At 36.1% G+C, this 17,287-nt stretch overlaps 1 protein-coding gene across 15 annotated transcripts in view; it reads right to left on the bottom strand.

Annotated features, from left to right (window-relative positions):
* TENM2 (teneurin transmembrane protein 2) overlaps positions 1-17,287 on the bottom strand; it is a 1,977,383-nt gene that overhangs the window by 1,420,194 nt on the left and 539,902 nt on the right. For 13 of the 15 annotated variants that reach the window (XM_058722697.1, XM_058722719.1, XM_058722684.1 and 10 more), the window contains exon 4: positions 6,654-6,700. The exons of 1 other annotated variant lie outside the window; for it this stretch is intronic. The gene's annotated coding sequence lies outside the window, so the exon portion shown is untranslated. Of the gene's footprint in view, positions 1-5,534; positions 5,633-6,653; positions 6,701-17,287 lie in introns of all 15 variants that reach the window. One more of the 15 variants, XM_058722713.1, reaches the window with a different exon arrangement.

Here is a 17,287-nt window from a genome sequence, read left to right as displayed (position 1 = left end):
ATTAAATTATATCATAAAAGTTATGGGAAATAGAGATTTAAAAGAATGAGGTAAGTATAAAACATTATATTATTTAATTGATTATGGCAATTAAAATTAGTTAAAATTGTAATTATTTATTAATGGTCCAAAACATCACGATCTTTCTAACATATATTAATAACTTTTACTAATGCCATTTATACTGCAGATAGTAGCATTATTTTGACAGTCATCCTACTGCTTTTGTGGTTGTTTGGTAGAAGTTTAAGAATGAAGGAATGGTTGTATTTGGATATTAGGAAAATAAAAATATATTGTGGGTTGATTAATTCTGTATCTATTCTTTATGGTGTACGTTCCTATATTTCAGGGTCTAGAATATCATCATCATCATCATCATTATCATTATCATCTTTAATATATTTTAATGAAGGCAATGTGACTTAATATTCTCTTTGTGTTACGGTGACTCATAGGTCTGGTTCCTAGTTTTTTGTTGTTGTTTTTTAAAGTCATGTGTTTTCAATCATTGTCGTTGGTAAAAAGGAAACTGCACAAATCATGGACTATGCTTACTAAATCATGATGTACATTTTCAATCCCACCCACCAATTATGGAAGAGTATTTTTGCTTAAATGTAGCTCATAAATTTTAATATTCTTTAATATCATTCTGTTATTCTTACAAACTATTCATAAAGTGTTACCAATATTTTATTTGTAAAAGATTAGTTCAAAACCCAAATGAAAGTATTATTTTGAAGATTGTTAAGTAGATTTGAAGATACCATATCTAAATTTTTTAGTGCTGTGACGTGAATTTTTTTTTTAATGTGACGTTGTTTTGAAAAGCAGCTAAACGGACTTTCAGTGTAGACATTTAAAAATACCGTATTTCAAAATGCATTCCCAGAGCAAGAGTTTTTAAAAATATGTACTTCTTTCATACCTATTGTGAAAATATCACCAAAGAGACTCTTCGAGTGTGCCTTTAAAAATATATGTCTACTAGGTAACACACTAACAGAGAACTCATCTTTCAATTCAATAACACTTTTAAGAACTTTGCTAAAAGAGAATCTGAGAATCTCTCTGAGGAACAAAAGTCCTTATAATCAATCTCCATTTCATTACATAGTGTGTAAAGACTCTTCTATATTTTAATAGTCTTGCTTTTATAAAATTAGCCACATTGTTGATAATCTATATTCATATGTGCATTTGTAGTTTATCCCTGGATGAGCTGGTGAATAAACTTTTTGTCTGGTGACTTTTCTATAACCTTAATCCTGAATAGTTTTTTATTTTAGTCAACGAAGCTTTGTCATCAGAAATTCCACCTACTGATATAATCCCACACTTTTCCATAAAACATAGTTTGTATTAGAAGAGCTGTGCAATAGTGAAAAATAACTCCTTGGGAACATCTTTCTTCAATGGCTAAAAAAAATGTAATTTTTGTAAAAGAGTGTTGAATAAATATTAGCAAATACCGTAAATTGGGGCAAATTATAGTATCTTTACTTTCATTACACTGCATAAATCAGTTCCACAGTTCATAATTCAAAATGATGGTTATTTATTCTAATATTTATTGATATTTTAAAGTATGTATTGATAAGTATATTTTAGTTTCTACTCCATATTATTTTTTTATATTATTTCAGTTATTGTTTGCAGTAGCTGGAAGAACAGGTTTGTGGCTTTTTTAAAAATTTCTTGCTTTTAAGAAACTTCAAAATAGTCTTTTTGACATTAATCATTAAGTACAATAAAATTTTATAAGGTGCTAGAATGAGCGTTGTATATCTTTTAATATCCCTGAAATAACTCTAGGGTTTGCCTTCAAGCAACTCTAAAGTTTGCCTTCATGTTCCAGATGGTTAATTTCTAAATGTCTCACTAATTGTGATGTCCTCCCTCTACTGACATTAGCTCATGTCTCAAGGCACAACACACACAGTGCAAAGTTGATCCTTGGCAATAGTAAATATATATCTATATCAGATATTCTTCTTGACAAATTAAATTTGTGGACCCTAACTTTTCACTTAGTCAAATGTTATTAGATAATCATTATTTGTTTGCTTGTGTTACACCTGGTATTGTGGCTTCTGAAGATCTCATTCTAGTATGAGAAGTGTCCTTTCAATTTCAACTGCTCATTTCTGCTTCTGCTATTAGTATTTTATCATCTTCAATCTACAGTTTCTTCACAAGAATCCATTTACGCGATTTGCCCTTTTTAGTTTAGTTAAAACTTGTCGATATACACTGCAAATCCATTTAGCAGAGCATATGTAAATTACAATATGTCTCAATGTGTTAAATGAAGAAGACAAAGAAGTGAGTGGGCCTCTTCAACACCCCTATCACATGGATTTCCCACTCTTCCCCAAGGATGCTTCAGATTAACTTGTATACAAAATGTTATTAAAGCTAATTCCATTCTCTATATTTATTAAATAGTAAACACAAGTATAATTTCTAATATTTGCATCCTATGCCTTGGGGTATATGCAGCTGCCTTTATCCTAATCTAATATTTGCATCCTATGCCTAATTTAAGAGTCTCAAACCCAGGTTGAAATTTATTCACGCGTTCAACAAGTGTTTGTTCAATGCTCATCACATGCCAGGCATAGTGACAATTGTTAGGAACACTCCCAAAAGTAAAAAAGGGATATTATTAATAACATTATATATATATTATATATATTATTATATAATTATATATTATAATTATATAATATATTATAATTATATAATCAGTGACCTGATGGAAATGAACATGAGTCAGAGTATAGATAAAGTTTAGGTAATATGATCAAAGAAGATTTCTTTGAAGAGACTTGCAAGATGAGAGGAAGATGGCATTGTGAAGAGCTGGAAAACAGGACTCCAAGCAACAGAGAATACAGTTAGATCAGAGTGGGAAAGAGTCAATACCAATCTCTCTAAAGATACATTTTAGGTGTAGTGAGGTGTTAGGACAATGGAACTTCTGGAATCCAGTGAGGGTAGCCCTATGGGCAGTGGAGACGCTCTTTCTTGTAGCCCCATGGTAACCAGAAAGGAAGGTAAGACCTGGAAGGCATGTAATTGCTACAAAAACTGCTTCAGGAGCCCTAGAAGAAAAGCCTGGGAACTTCTTTTTTTTTTTTTTTTTTTTTTTTTTGAGAGAGAGAGAGAGAACACACAAGTGGGGAAGGGCATAAAGAGAGGGAAAGACAGACTCTAGTGGGACTAGAATTCATGAACTGTGAGATCATGACCTGACCTGAAATCAAGAGTGGGACACTTAATCAACTAAGTCACCCAGCACCCCATGCCTGGGAACTTGTAAAACACTTGGTGTTTGGTGGGGGATAAGGGAGGTCTAATGAGACAGCAAAAGTGGGTGAGGATTAATAGAAAAAATAAAAAGTAAAGTAAAAGGTTATGAGCAACAGCTGCGTCCTATTTATTTACAGCAGACTGGATAAGACACTGGCTTTGATGTTAGAAAAATCTAGGTTTAAATGCCAGCTCTGCCATTTGCCACCTGAATTATCCTGAGATAATTTATTTCACCTTTCCAAGTGTCAGTTTAATATATCTATAAAATATGAACAAAAACAGTATCTGCCCACATAGGCTGCATGGTAAATATCTGATTAGTTAATACGTGTACCGTGTTTAACACAGTTTCAGGCACATAAAAGTACCTGATGAATTTTAGCTATTAGTATCATTAAGTCACAGGTAGCATAAAATACTTACTGTCTCTTGGAAACCTAAGAGAGAGCAAACCTCTAAGTGAAGGGATGGGTTCTTTCAATGTTAGCAATCTTATTCTGCAAGTAAGAAGACATTGTTTTATAGACTGAGTCATCCCTTTTGGAAGTAGAATACTGTCATCGCAGAACAAAAAGCACCAAGTCACTGAGAAAGAAAGAACACCCACAGATACCATTTACAGTTTGCTGAAAGAAGTGCTGCCCTCATTTACTAAAACACTAATAAGTGGTTTTTAAATTACTCTTTCATATGGTGATACTGTATATCATTCACCTTTTCCAGCTCTATGAATGACAGTACTCCAAACAATGTGTTTCAAAGACAGTAAAGAGGCATAGGATGGACATAAGGTTATAAATGAGCATTTACACATATGGTTTAATTTTAAAGGAATGGGGTCACCCTTAACTCAGAATTTTTCTCTCTTGCCAGCTACCATGACTGAAATTCTACCATTGGATTTCATTCTGTCCTTCTATCCTTTGTTTAACAATTTACCATCATAAAAGATACAACAGAATTTTTAGCCAAAACTTTACTAAATAGCCCATCACCTTGTCTTAGGAAAAGATGACGTGACCCTTAAATAAATGGGAAAGAAGAGTTGGGTGGGGGTGTTGCAGAAAAGGCAAACAATACTACAAGGGACCATATTTCCAATTGCATCTACACAGGAAAAAATAAGACAGCTGCCAGTAATGCCTTGTATCTTGGATACCCAATACCCTTTGCTTCAGTTTTTTTCTTAAGAAGAAATCTTAGCTAAAACATCTATTAAAATGGACCATGATCCCCAGAGGTCCAAAGGTACTCTGCATTCTCTGACACAAAGCAATTTAAAATTTTATTACACATGCATTTGTATAGAATCCAGATAACATGAAGCAGTTTTACATAATGATTTTTGGGGGAGACACATATAGATCCTCCCTTCCCTCTTTTTATCAAGGTGGATATTACATTATAGTTTTGTTTAAAAGTAATATTATTCAGTTCACAAAAAATGATGAGCCAGAAGTACTAAAATTACTTATTGCAGCAGCTTTGAAGTTTCACTTAAGACAATCTGTGGGCTCAAAGAAGGGATAATCTTTTGTGATTGCTACTTACTCCAAGGACGACATTCAAAAAACCAAACCAAACCAAACCAAAGTAGTTTTTAAATTCACTGATTTATACTTGTAGTCTTTTCTTTTAGTATCAATACCAAAGCTGAATTAGGGGCACTAACATTATAAATTCCAAGGACTTTGTTAAGTATTTTAAAAGCTTTATGTGAAGGGATGACTGAGTGGCTTAGTTGATTAAGTATCAACTCTTGATTTGGGCTCATGATCTCAGGGTTCATGAGTCTGAGCACCAGGTAGAGGCCTGCACAGAGTCCCACGTCACCAGCATGGAGCCTGCTTGGGATTCTGTCTCCCTCTCTTTTTGCCCCTCCTTTGCTTGCATGCTCATCTCTCTCTCTCTCTCTCTCTCTCTCTCTCTCTCTCTCTCATAAATAAACAAGCAAGAAAACAAACAAACAAATAAATAAATAAAAGCTTTACATGAGACTGGCCACATTATTACTTATACTTTAACACTAAGCAAACTGGTTTTAGGGCCACATTAAATGGAATAAGTCTGCTCCACCCTCACATGGTAAACAGCTGTAAAACCTGAACAGAATGAATGAAGCAACTATTTGAGGACTCTGAAAAATAAAGAGTAGCAAGCTGATTTGGGAAAGCCAAGAATTCACAGTACCATTGAATTGGCAATGAGCTTACCAATGTTTTTCTTGTTTCCCTCCATTTAATCTCAAAGTAACCTGACACCCAAGAGGGGCCACTGAGGTACAGACAGAGAGGGCTCCCTCTGATTCTGCCTGGAAGAGAGGAAAGAACTTTCAACACTTAGAGACAGGGCAGAAATCCCCATTTTTCTTTTGTTCATTATTTTCTCCATTTTCTCACATTCCAGCCCCTAAGGAATTCTGTGATATAGCAGCCATGGCAGAATGGGAGCCCGCAGGAGCCAAAAATCTGAGGGAAGAATACCTTCCTCTCTATTGGGTGGAGCTATGGTTCTCTGAGTATGGGGAGAACATTGGTATTTTTTTGTTGTTGTTCTGTTTTGTTTTGTTTTGTTTTATTTGGTCTCTCTGTGCTCATGCAGCATGCCCTGGGATGCAGACATAATCACAGTAGTAGACAGCAGAGTTGGGGGTTGGGTACTAAAGCTCTAACACTTTGAATAGAAAACTACAGAGTTACTTCAAGAAGAGGGGAAATAGTAAGGAGACTTTACAGAAGAAGTTAGAGACAATAACACTATAAACTTCTTTATAAAAAGACTCAGGTATGCATGCATCTGATTCTCATCAGTATATTAAACAATTTGAGAGCTGAACCAACAGACCACTACCCAGCACCCAAAATGGCCACTGCGTGGCACACAGGTAGAAGAGATCTGAACAGCACTACAGACAATATGAATGTTGAAGGGACATTGAGGCCTCGGCCCAAAGAAGGCACATAGTAACTTGTAGCTTGAATTTAACTACACACACAAAAAATGTGAACATTCTCCTTAGGATTTAATAAGACTCAAAATCTCATAATTTTGAAAATGTCCAGGACTTAGCCCCAAATTATCAGATATACCAAGAGCAAGGAAAAGATAATTTGTCTTTATGTGGGAAAAGACAATTAACAGACATTAGTGCCCAGATGACAGAAATTGGAATTATTTGATGAGGAATTTAAAGCATTAAAATGCTTCAACCAATTGTTGCAAATAGACTTGAAGCAAATGGAAAAGAGAAAGTCTCCTCAAAGAAAATAATGATAAAGAATTAATTGGATTAATGAACTGAAAAAATACAATAAATGAAATTTAAAACTCACTGGATGGGCTCAGTAGCAGATAGGAGAAGACAGAGGAAACATTGAGTCTGCAGAGAGAATAGAAATGATTCAATCTGGAAAAAAAAGATAAAATAAATTTTAAAAAATGAACAGAGTCTCGGGGAATTATGAGACAATAACAGAATGTCTACAATTGTTTCAAAGAGAGGGGAAAGAGTACGGTACTAAAAAGATTTTGAATAATGGCAGAAAACTTCTCAAGTTTGGTGAAAGACATAAACATATAGCTCAAGAAAACTCAGCAAATCCCCAAAAGGAAAAAAAAAAAAAACACAAAGAAACCCATGCTTCAAAACATAATTAAATGCTAAAATCAAAAGGCAAAGAAAAAAAAAACTTGAAAAACAGTATGTACCTATAGGAGAATAATGACAGGAATGACTGAGGATTTCTTTTCAGAAACCAATGGAGCCAAAAGGAAGTGTCACCATATGTTTAAAGTTTTGGAAGAAAAATACAGTCAACCTAGAATTTTATACTAGTGAAAATGTCCTTCAGGAGTGAAGGAAAACAAAACAAACCAAAATTAAAAAAAAAAAAATTACTACCCAAAGAAAAATTAAAAGAGGTCATTGCCAGTAAATCTGCCCTGAAGTTAGCCCGATGTATTAGAAAGACAAAACGACTTGTTTTTGATGACTGGATGATTCTCTTTCCTTCTTCCTCAGTTATTTTTCACCTGGTCTATAAAAATAATTTATAAATTTCTTTGGAGCCCAGAGACAGGTTATGATACAGTATGATATGGTAAAAACCTGATATTATAAAAGACAGAAATGTGCGGGGTGCCTGGGTGGCTCAGTCGGTTAAGTGTCAGACTTTGGCTCAGGTCTATCTCCCAGTTGGGGGTTCAAGCCCTATGTTGGGCTCTGTACTAACAGCTCAGAGCCTGGAGCCTGCTTCAGATTCTGTGTCTCCCTCTCTCTTTGCCCCTCCCCCGCTCGTGCTGTTTCTCCTCTCAGTCTCTCAAAAATAAATAAACATTAAAAAAAAAAAAAAGAATGTGTATTTATTCCTCAGGTGGAAATTTTAGCTGATAACAAGTCTAAATCCCTTTCTTTTTATATAGGTATGTAAAGTGAATGATGTTTTTTATGGTGCTCAGTTTCGAGTTTCTTACTATAATAACAAAAAAAAAATAGAGAAGATTATTGAGTAACTGTAGTAGAAAATGATCTGAATACATTTAGGAGAATATAAGAAAAGTAGTACTTTTGAGGAAATCATAAGGAAAGAGAGATGTGAATTTATCCTCATAAAATTTCAAAGTTTCTGCATACCTTCTGAAACTAACTTATGTATGTTGTTCCTCCATTAGACTAACATTTCTAGGGAGTTGAAGTGCCCTACCAAAAAATAAACTTCAACAAGAACACTCTTCTTGATAAATCCTCATACTGCTTTGGGTGGCTTTATTCTTTCTCAAAGTATACCATGTCTGAAAATATCTTATTTTTTTATTCGCTTATAGTCAGCTTAAGAATTCCTTCTCCATCTGCTTTTATTCCCTGTTTTAATTTAAAAGGAAGAGCTGCCTCGGGGCGCCTGGGTGGCTCAGTTGGTTAAGCGGCCGACTTCGGCTCAGGTCACGATCTTGCGGTCCGTGAGTTCGAGCCCCGCGTCGGGCTCTGGGCTGATGGCTCAGAGCCTGGAGCCTGCTTCCGATTCTGTGTCTCCCTCTCTCTCTGCCCCTCCCCTGTTCATGCTCTGTCTCTCTCTGTCTCAAAAATAAATAAAACGTTAAAAAAAATTTTTTTTAAAAGGAAGAGCTGCCTAAACTGAGTAAATCAATACACAGCAGCATACACTAATGCATTTATTAGGATGTTAAAATCTTGTTTTCTGTTAGTCAGTATGGCTCACCTATACTTTCAGGTTGGCTGTGAGGACATTTTTATAAATGATCTTTCTCTGAAATGTTTTACTTGTTGAGGATTTTGCATTGATGAAGGTGCAGGAAGTTACTTGACCATTTACCACAAAAGTTCCAGAGCTATTGCTTTTGTTCTCACCCACAGGGCAGGCTTAACAATTTAACAATACATAAACATCTCCTTGAATATTAAGTGCTTAATCAAATATTCTCTGTTTCAGCACAGACCTCTCAGCCAAATGGGGCAATGTGGAATGAACATATGAGTAGATATTGAGATTGCACTGCTTTCTAACAAAACTGAAGGGTTGGCTCTTCTACTTCATGAGGTTTATAAATGACTGAGACCTTTTGGAGTGATTTACAACTATTTATTGTAATTCCACTGATGAGAGCTGCTTTCCTTCTAAGCAGTATAACAAAATGCGCTGCACTCTCAATGATGTGTCAGAAAGGGGGACCCAGGAAGGAAAGTTGAGCACAGACTGTGCTGCTTGAGCAGGAAGCTAGCTCCCAATGGTGACAATGTCTTTTTAGCCCTATTCTCATATCAAGTGGGGAATTACAAACACATTAATGCCCTCCAGTCAAATACTTGCCAAAACAACAGATGGCCGTACCACTAAGCAACCTTGACCTTGCGGTTACCTGCCCTGTCAATCAGACACGGGATCTCTTCTCTGGGGAAAACACTGTCTTCTGCGCAACCCAGCATATTCAACCATTGTTGCAGATTTAATAAAACACATACTTCATACAGCAAATATGGACACATTGTCTTTCCTCACATGAACTAAAGTACTGGCATGCTACATCAATTCCCTGAAGCCTTCAAATGCTTCCACAAAAACACTAGACAGAAATGGAACACTGCTGAGCCAGAATCAACAGTTATATTTCAACATTTGAAATCAAAAAGCTCCATTTGGGGGCTGACAGAACACTAGAGTGTCACATACCACACAAGGAAGAGCTTACGTAAATCACAGGGAATAGTCATTGTCTACAGATCAAATATATGTTGTTAACCAATGTGCTGACGGATACATTAGGTGTAAAAATCCTCCAAATAGTTCAGAGAGCATATAGCATTTGGTGGTAAAAGAAAGAATGTTCTTACAAATGTTAAAACTCAATAAAACAAATGCTGACATCAAAATATCTAAATAGATGCATGGATGCTGACATTCAGAGTCCAGCCATGCAACTCAATCACAAGGTCACTGGAAACCTAGTGTGGCTTTTGTTTCTGCAACCAAGAGGCATTCTTTGTGAGATGAGCTATACACCTATGAGGTATATATCTGGGGATTGAGTAGGCTAAGTGATAGTATCACAAAGATTTAATGAACTCAAACTCACCTACTTATAGCCTTAATGGTAACTGGCTACTGTTACAATAAGTAATTTAGCATAACGAGCAAGAATTTGGGTTCCTGATCTAAGACGAGCGTGTGCTTGAGCCGTAAGACTGGCCCTCGCTACCTCCACCCTTTGGACATATTATATAAACCCTCTGCCTCAGTTTCTTTATCAGTCAAATGAGTAATACTTTTTTTCTCAGATATCCCTGTGATCATTAAATGCAATAAAGTGTATTAAACCCTTAGCATACTGCCTTGTACAGATCAAGAGCCATTAAAAGTTAGTTATTATTAATAAATGTTCATCACTGCTATTAATAGTTTAGTAAATCTTGGGGAAATGACTTATGCACTCAGCCTATTTTCTCATCTGCAGAAAGAGAAATTGGAATAGATTATTATGATAAAATGCTTCCAGCTCTAGCATTTCATAGATTTGTAACTCCAATTTATTGCTGGTAAATATAGATGCCTCCTACAGACATATAATAGGGCACTAATGCATTTTTAGAGCATAAAATGTTTAAGCTGGCATTTTATTTACTAAAAGGTCCAAGGCAGTACATCATTAAATCCTCACCACAATTCTGGAAACCATTAAGAGATGAGGAAACTGAGGCCCAAAGGAGTTAAGGGCCTGCCTATGGTCACACAACTTCTAGGACTAACAACTGAGGTAGTTGATCAAGAGGATGGAAAAAGGAGAGTGGAAGCACAAGTTCCCACAGGCAAACTTGTCAAGGAAACAGAAAGAGCAGGCAACCATTACGATGCTGCGGCCTGGCACCTAGAAGGTGGGATGACTAAAGCTAGGGCTCTGTGGGATGACTAAAGCTAAGGCTCTGCAGCCAAGGGGAAGAAGAGAAGTGATGGCGGGCTAATTTATTTAACATAAATAATGTATCCCTTAATTATCTGCCACATGATTAAGTAATTGTAATGTAAATAATTTAAATCAAGGGAAGGGGAAGACATCAAGCATAGGGAGCTCTTTAAAAAAAAAATGTACTTGTGAGGTGGAGGTCAATTTGGATTTCAAATAAAGACCTCATGAGATAATTTATTCATTGATATTATGGCATGCTGCTGTGTGCCAGGCATTGTGCAAGGCTCTGGGAACATACCCATGAATAATGGGAGCTTAGAGCGACACATAGTCTAATGAGGAAGACAGCTGTATAACCAAGAAATTGTATTATAACTGTCACCAGTCTTATGGAAGAATATAGGAGGGGGCAACCAACTGCCGGCAACTTCACTAAGGATAGACTCCAGGTGGGGCTAAAGATAGAGCAAATAGAAGAACCAGATGCCTGGGAGACAGAGTGGGAAGTGAGCTTGCCTCAGTACCTTCTAAACTGGGTACTATTTTTATTATTATTGTTTTTTAAGGAGAATGTTATCCTACTTTTAAAGGAAAATTTAATGGGGCTTGTTCTTTATTCCTATGAAAGAAAGGAGTGTATTGTTTTTTAAGTTTATTTATTTATTTTGAGAGAGAAAGTGCATCAACACTTGTGCAGGGGAGAGGCAGAGAGAGAGGGAGACAGAGGATCCTGAGCAGGCCCCATGCTATCAGTGCAGAGCTCAATGCCAAGCTCTGTCTCACAAACCATGATGTCATGACCTGAGCCAAAAGCAAGAGTCAGACGCTTAATGGACTAAGTTACCCAGACACTCCTGTTCTTGGTAACTTTTAACACAACACTTTAAGGAATGACAACTCAAAGATGAAGCCCACCAAGCAAAAATAAAGTTCAAGTTGGGAAGGTAGGACTGTGTTGTGAGGAGGGTCAGGCTTCGGAGAGAAATTTCCTGTGTCTGCATCCTGTCCCCACTTTGCTGTAACTGGGAGACTTTGGGCAGATCACCTCCACTTTCGTAAGCTTGTTTCTTCCTCTATGAAAGGAAGAGAACAGTAATAATAGTAATTGCCACTCTGAAAGGTTGTTGTGAAGATTAGATGAAATAATCCATATACTGAGGTTAATACAGAGACCGAGAAATCACAAGTGATCTGTAATGTGTGACTATTATTAGCAGCATCACTATTAATATTACTACTTCTAAATGCCCTTCTAGAGGGGCATTTAAGGCTCAGAACCTCTGGGGCTCTGAGAAAAACTGACAACCTTTCTGAGACTGAAATAATCTTCCAACAATGGAGAGAAATCCCAATATACAATGCCTTCTATATAATATGATACACATAAGCTATAGTGTCATTTATAAAACTTACAGAACATACAATTTATTTTAAATTATAGAAAGTATATAAATTGTGATGGTCAAGAACAAAAGCTTGATTAGGCTTTCCTACTTACTGGTTTTATAATTTGAGTAAGTCAATTATCAAAGAAACAAAATTTTCTCATCTGAAAAATGGGCTCATTTTCTCTAACCCATTAAAAGAAAAAAAGTTCTGAAAAATAATATTAATAAAAAAACAACAAGTATGAGTCTCAGGGTATGCCTTTGTATATCCCAATTATAGCAAAAGTCCCTGTGCTAATGTCCTTCACAAAAAAAGGTGATTATTCTTTCTACTAAGATCTTTAAAACTTTTTTTTTAATTTTATTTTTTTAATTTTCATCCAAATTAGTCAGCATATGGTGCAACAATGATTTCAGGAGTAGATTCCCTAATGCTCCTTACCCATTTAGTCCATTCCCCCTCCCACAACCCCTCCAGTAACCCTCTGTTGGTTCTCCATATTTAAGAGTCTCTTGTGTTTTGTCCCCCTCCCTGTTTTTATATTATTTTTGCTTATTTTCCCTTATGTTCAGCTATTCTGTGTCTTGAAGTCCTAATATGGGTGAACTTATATGATATTTGTCTTTCTCTAATTTCACTTAGTATAATACCCTCTAGTTCCATCCATGTAGTGTAAATGGCAAGATTTTATTCTTTTTGATTGCTGAGTAACAGTCCGTTGTATATATATACCACATCTTCTTTATCCATTCATTCACCAATAGACATTTGGGCTCTTTCCATACTTTGGCTATTGTCAATAGTGCTGCTATGAACATTGGGGTGCATGTGCCCCTTTGAAACAGCATATCTGTATCCCTTGGATAAATACCTAGTAGTGCAATTGCTGGATTGTAGGATAGTTCTATTTTTAATTTTTTGAGGAACCTCCATACTGTTTTCCAGCATGGCTGCACCAGTTTGCATTCCCACCAACAGTGCAAAAGAGATGCTCTTTCTCCGCACCCTCGCCCACATCGTTTGTTGCCTGAGTTGCTAATGTTAGCCATTCTGACAGTTGTGAGGTGGTATCTCGTCGTGGTTTTGATTTCTATTTCCCTGATGATGAGTGATATTGAGAATTTTTTCATGTGTCTGTTGGCCATCTGGATGTCTTCTTTGGAGAAGTGTCTATTCATGTCTAAAACTACTCTTATGAATCATCCCATTTATATAAAATACGTGGAGATCTGAGAGATATTCTTTCTCATCTGGCTTCTTTACACCCTGGAGTCCAGTCCATGGCTAAAATCTACCGTTATCTTTGGCACACAAAGTCCTACTGAAGAGCGTATTAGCATCTGGAATATTGGTGTGTTTTCCCTTTTTCTTTTTTGCTGCTTCACTGGAATAGCTAAACTGGACTACTTGCTCATAAAATTTACCATGCTTTTACTTCCTCCCATGTATCCAGAATGTCAAATTTAATCAGTTAAATAGGATAACAGCAGTTGCCTTGATGATGAAGATCCTGGTGAAAAGTACAAAATCACCCTAGGGGCACCTGAGTGGCTCAGTCAGTAAAGCGGCGACTCTTTGATTTCGGTTCAGGTCATGATCTCATGGTTTGTGGGTTTGAATCCTCACGCTGGGCTCTGTGCTGACAGCATGGAACCTGCCTGGGATCCTGCTCAATTGCTCGTTCTCAAAATAAGCTAACATTAAAAAATTAAAAAATTAAAAAATAAAAAAAAGACAAAAAACAAAATCCAACCCTGGTATGTGGGTCATTGCGCTTCCCAAATCATACTTAACTGTAAAATAGAAAACTGAAAAATACATGATCTAGCAATATATAGTGTCGCATGCCCCATTTAGCATGAATATCAGTTAAGGTTTGGTTACAAGTCAGAAACGAAATCTGGCTAACGGAAGCTAATTTTTCAATATCTGAGTACAAGGAAAATCTGAGCAATCAGGCATCTGAAAAGATGGAAACTGGGCAGCTCTGAGCATGCAAATTACAAGAAGCAAAGGAGTATCTCTTCATGGTGTTACAGTTGAGACGGATCCCTGCCAGCTATTTCCTACCCATATATCATTCATGAAAGATTCAGACATCCATAGGAGAGTCTGGCTGGCCTACTGGGGTCAGGTGCCTACCCTTTGGCCAGAGGAGAGCAAGACACCTTGAATGAATATTACACAAAGATTACACATGGTGGGCAAAGTGTACTTTTTCAAAGGAAAATTAAAATGCTGTTACCAAAAGAGGGGGAATGGATGCTGGGCAGGCACAAACAACAGATGTCCACTGCAGCAGGCCTATTTGGTATATCTTTGATGAGCCAAAAGACCAGAAACCATGCAAAGACACATGCAGCGCGCACACACACACACACACACACACACACACACACACACACTTTTGTGTTAATTCCCAGAGAACGTCCACCTTACATTTAACTGACTTGGTTCCCCTTTTGATTCTTTTCTTGACTTTCAAAAAATGCTTCCCTCTTTCCAATCTCATTCCCTTTTTCCAGTTTTCCACATAACATTTTTTTTGCTACAGCTAGGGTATTTTCAATAAATAAAGTCAGCTAAGTATGCAATCCTCCCTTATTGCTGTTATTGAATAAATATCAAACAGTGCCAAAGACAAAAGTATGATATTTTTTTTATAAAAGTCATTCTAAATTACCTTGCATTATTTTTAGTTGGGAAAAAAAAAAGTATTCCTGTGAAGTGATGATCTACTTTTATTGTCATATTCCACCCTAAAGATGTATCATATATCTTTCCTCTAATGAAGTGTTTTCTAGAAAGTAGAATATAGTCCTCTGTTTCCAATCTTTAGATGACACACATTGCTATGGTAACCTTGGGTTTCTTGATTTATAAATTTCTTCCTTTGTGAAAGAAGTAATTTCAGTTTAATTTACTAATGGAGTTTTCCTCAATCTAGAATAGCAAAAAAAGTCTAACCACACCCCTTTTTATTAACAATCTGTAATCAGAATTTTACAAATGAAAAGGTGTCTCTCGGAGACCCTGAAATGTAATATACAGTAAGAAAAATAAGAAAATATGAGTAAAGCAACATATCAAAGCCAAAATATAGTAGCAACCTCAACGATGATTTCTTTTTTAAAAAATACCATTTATCTTAGATCAAAAGATAAGCTTGGTATTAATAGTAATCAGGATACCAAAAAATCACAATAATGAAACTCCCAAATTCATAAAGCATTGTGATCAAGAATACATGTATTTATTTCTTTTTTGTTGTGAAAAAGTCTGGAAGGTAGATTCAAATAGACAAATGGAATGGTATTTTGACGCATAAGAACAAGGCTAACTGTGCCCTAGTTTTACTTCAGTTACTGTTATATTGGATTCAGTGTAGAATCCAAAAAAATATAGAAAACTTTAACTTGCTACAAAGTGAAAACATCCAAATAAATCCAGTTGTTTATCATCGGGCTCTAAGTTTAACCCCTTTGAAAACTGACAGGAAGTTTTAATGGGAAGAGAATTGGGCCAAGAATCTGAAGACTTCAATTTCTATTGTAAGTTCTACCATCTGTGTGCTTTGTGTCCTTAGGCAAGTCATGTAACCATTCTGAGTTATGTTTTAAGAGACCCTGCCCAGCCTACATCAAATGGTGTTGTTAGAATTAAATGTGATAAAGTACCCAAGGCTTTGAAATTTTTAAAGTTGGACTCAGATATAGGATATCAAAATGAAAAGAGCCAAATCATGACATCAGTTTCCTAAGGAGGATGGCAGAGATATTCGGAGATTCTGGTCCCTCACAGAGCCTTATACATCTCATGACTTTTCCATATGATCCCAGGAAAGGAAAAAGAGATGAAAGGGTGGAAGTTCTACAATTTGAGCACAATGTAAGAACTTTGTGGGAGTAAATATTAACAAAACAAAGCATGGACTCTCTGGTAAGATGATGAGGATTCGTCCTCATGATTTATTTTCTAAGGTTTACTTCATAAATTTCTATGTCCTTTTATCTGCCTCAGATAGAACAAAAATATATGGCATTTGTGTTCTCCAAAGAAAGAATAATTAAGCCTTTGTATTGTATAGTTGCCTAGTTTTTAGACAAAAACTCTTCCTCCTTCCCAAACTATAAACATCTTTAAATTTCAACTTGAGAAGCACACCTCTTTGGATAGATCTGTTAAAATCAAAGTGCTCCTTGCATACGTCTTAATTTATACCACTGTCTAAACCAAGGCGTAGTAAATTTACAATCCTCTCTAGGATGGTTCTACCTAGAGACCTGAGTGGATAGTGGGCTGTCGAGCACAGCTCCAGGTTTGCTCAGAGGGAAGCAGTGAAGAGGAGAAGGAACATGGGGCTTGGAGCTAGAAGGCCTCACTTGGAGTTTACGTCCTGCCACTTGTCAGCTGTTGGACCTTAACTGGAAGTTTCCAACCTCATAGACCAAAAAGCTACTACTATCACTTTTCAAGGTCATAGGCCTATGTTCAAGGAGCATTTGCTAAATAAATTAATAAATTAAATTGTCTTGACTGAGAGTAAATAATAACTGACGGTGTTAGCATTTCAATTTTTTTTAATGTTTACTTTTGAGGGAGACCAAGTGCAAGCAGGAGAGGGGCAGAGAGAGAAGGAGACAGAGGGTCAGTGGGCTCTACACTGGGAGCAGAGAGCCTCATGCGGTGCTCAAACCCATGAACCATGAGATCATGACCTGAGCCGAAACCAAGAGTCAGATACTTATCCCACTAAACCACCCAGATGGCCTATGGCATGTAAATGTTTAATTTGTTTCTTCACCTTGCATAAAAAATATCTCATTTTTCTGATTTTAAAATAACGTATGTCAACCATGGAAAATTTAGAAAATATGGAAAGTACAAAGAAAAAGTAAAAATCTTTCTTATTTCATTCCCCATATATGATTGGCAACATTTTCTATTGCTTCTTGTGTGTGTGTGTGTGTGTCTGTGTATGATACAATATGTTCTGTATTTTATACATTTTTATATATATTTTATATATATGTTTTATATATTCTGAATTTTTTATTAACATGATTAACATAATTAACATTTTTAATATATGTTACTATTCTTCTATTAATATATCAGACATATTTTTATATGTGTTCCTATTCTTAAAAATCATGAATTT

Source organism: Neofelis nebulosa, chromosome 1 (assembly GCF_028018385.1).
Source record: "Neofelis nebulosa isolate mNeoNeb1 chromosome 1, mNeoNeb1.pri, whole genome shotgun sequence".
Classification (NCBI taxonomy): domain Eukaryota; kingdom Metazoa; phylum Chordata; class Mammalia; order Carnivora; family Felidae; genus Neofelis; species Neofelis nebulosa.
Note: the sequence above shows the minus strand (reverse complement) of the source record. Positions and strands in the feature narration are given on the sequence as shown.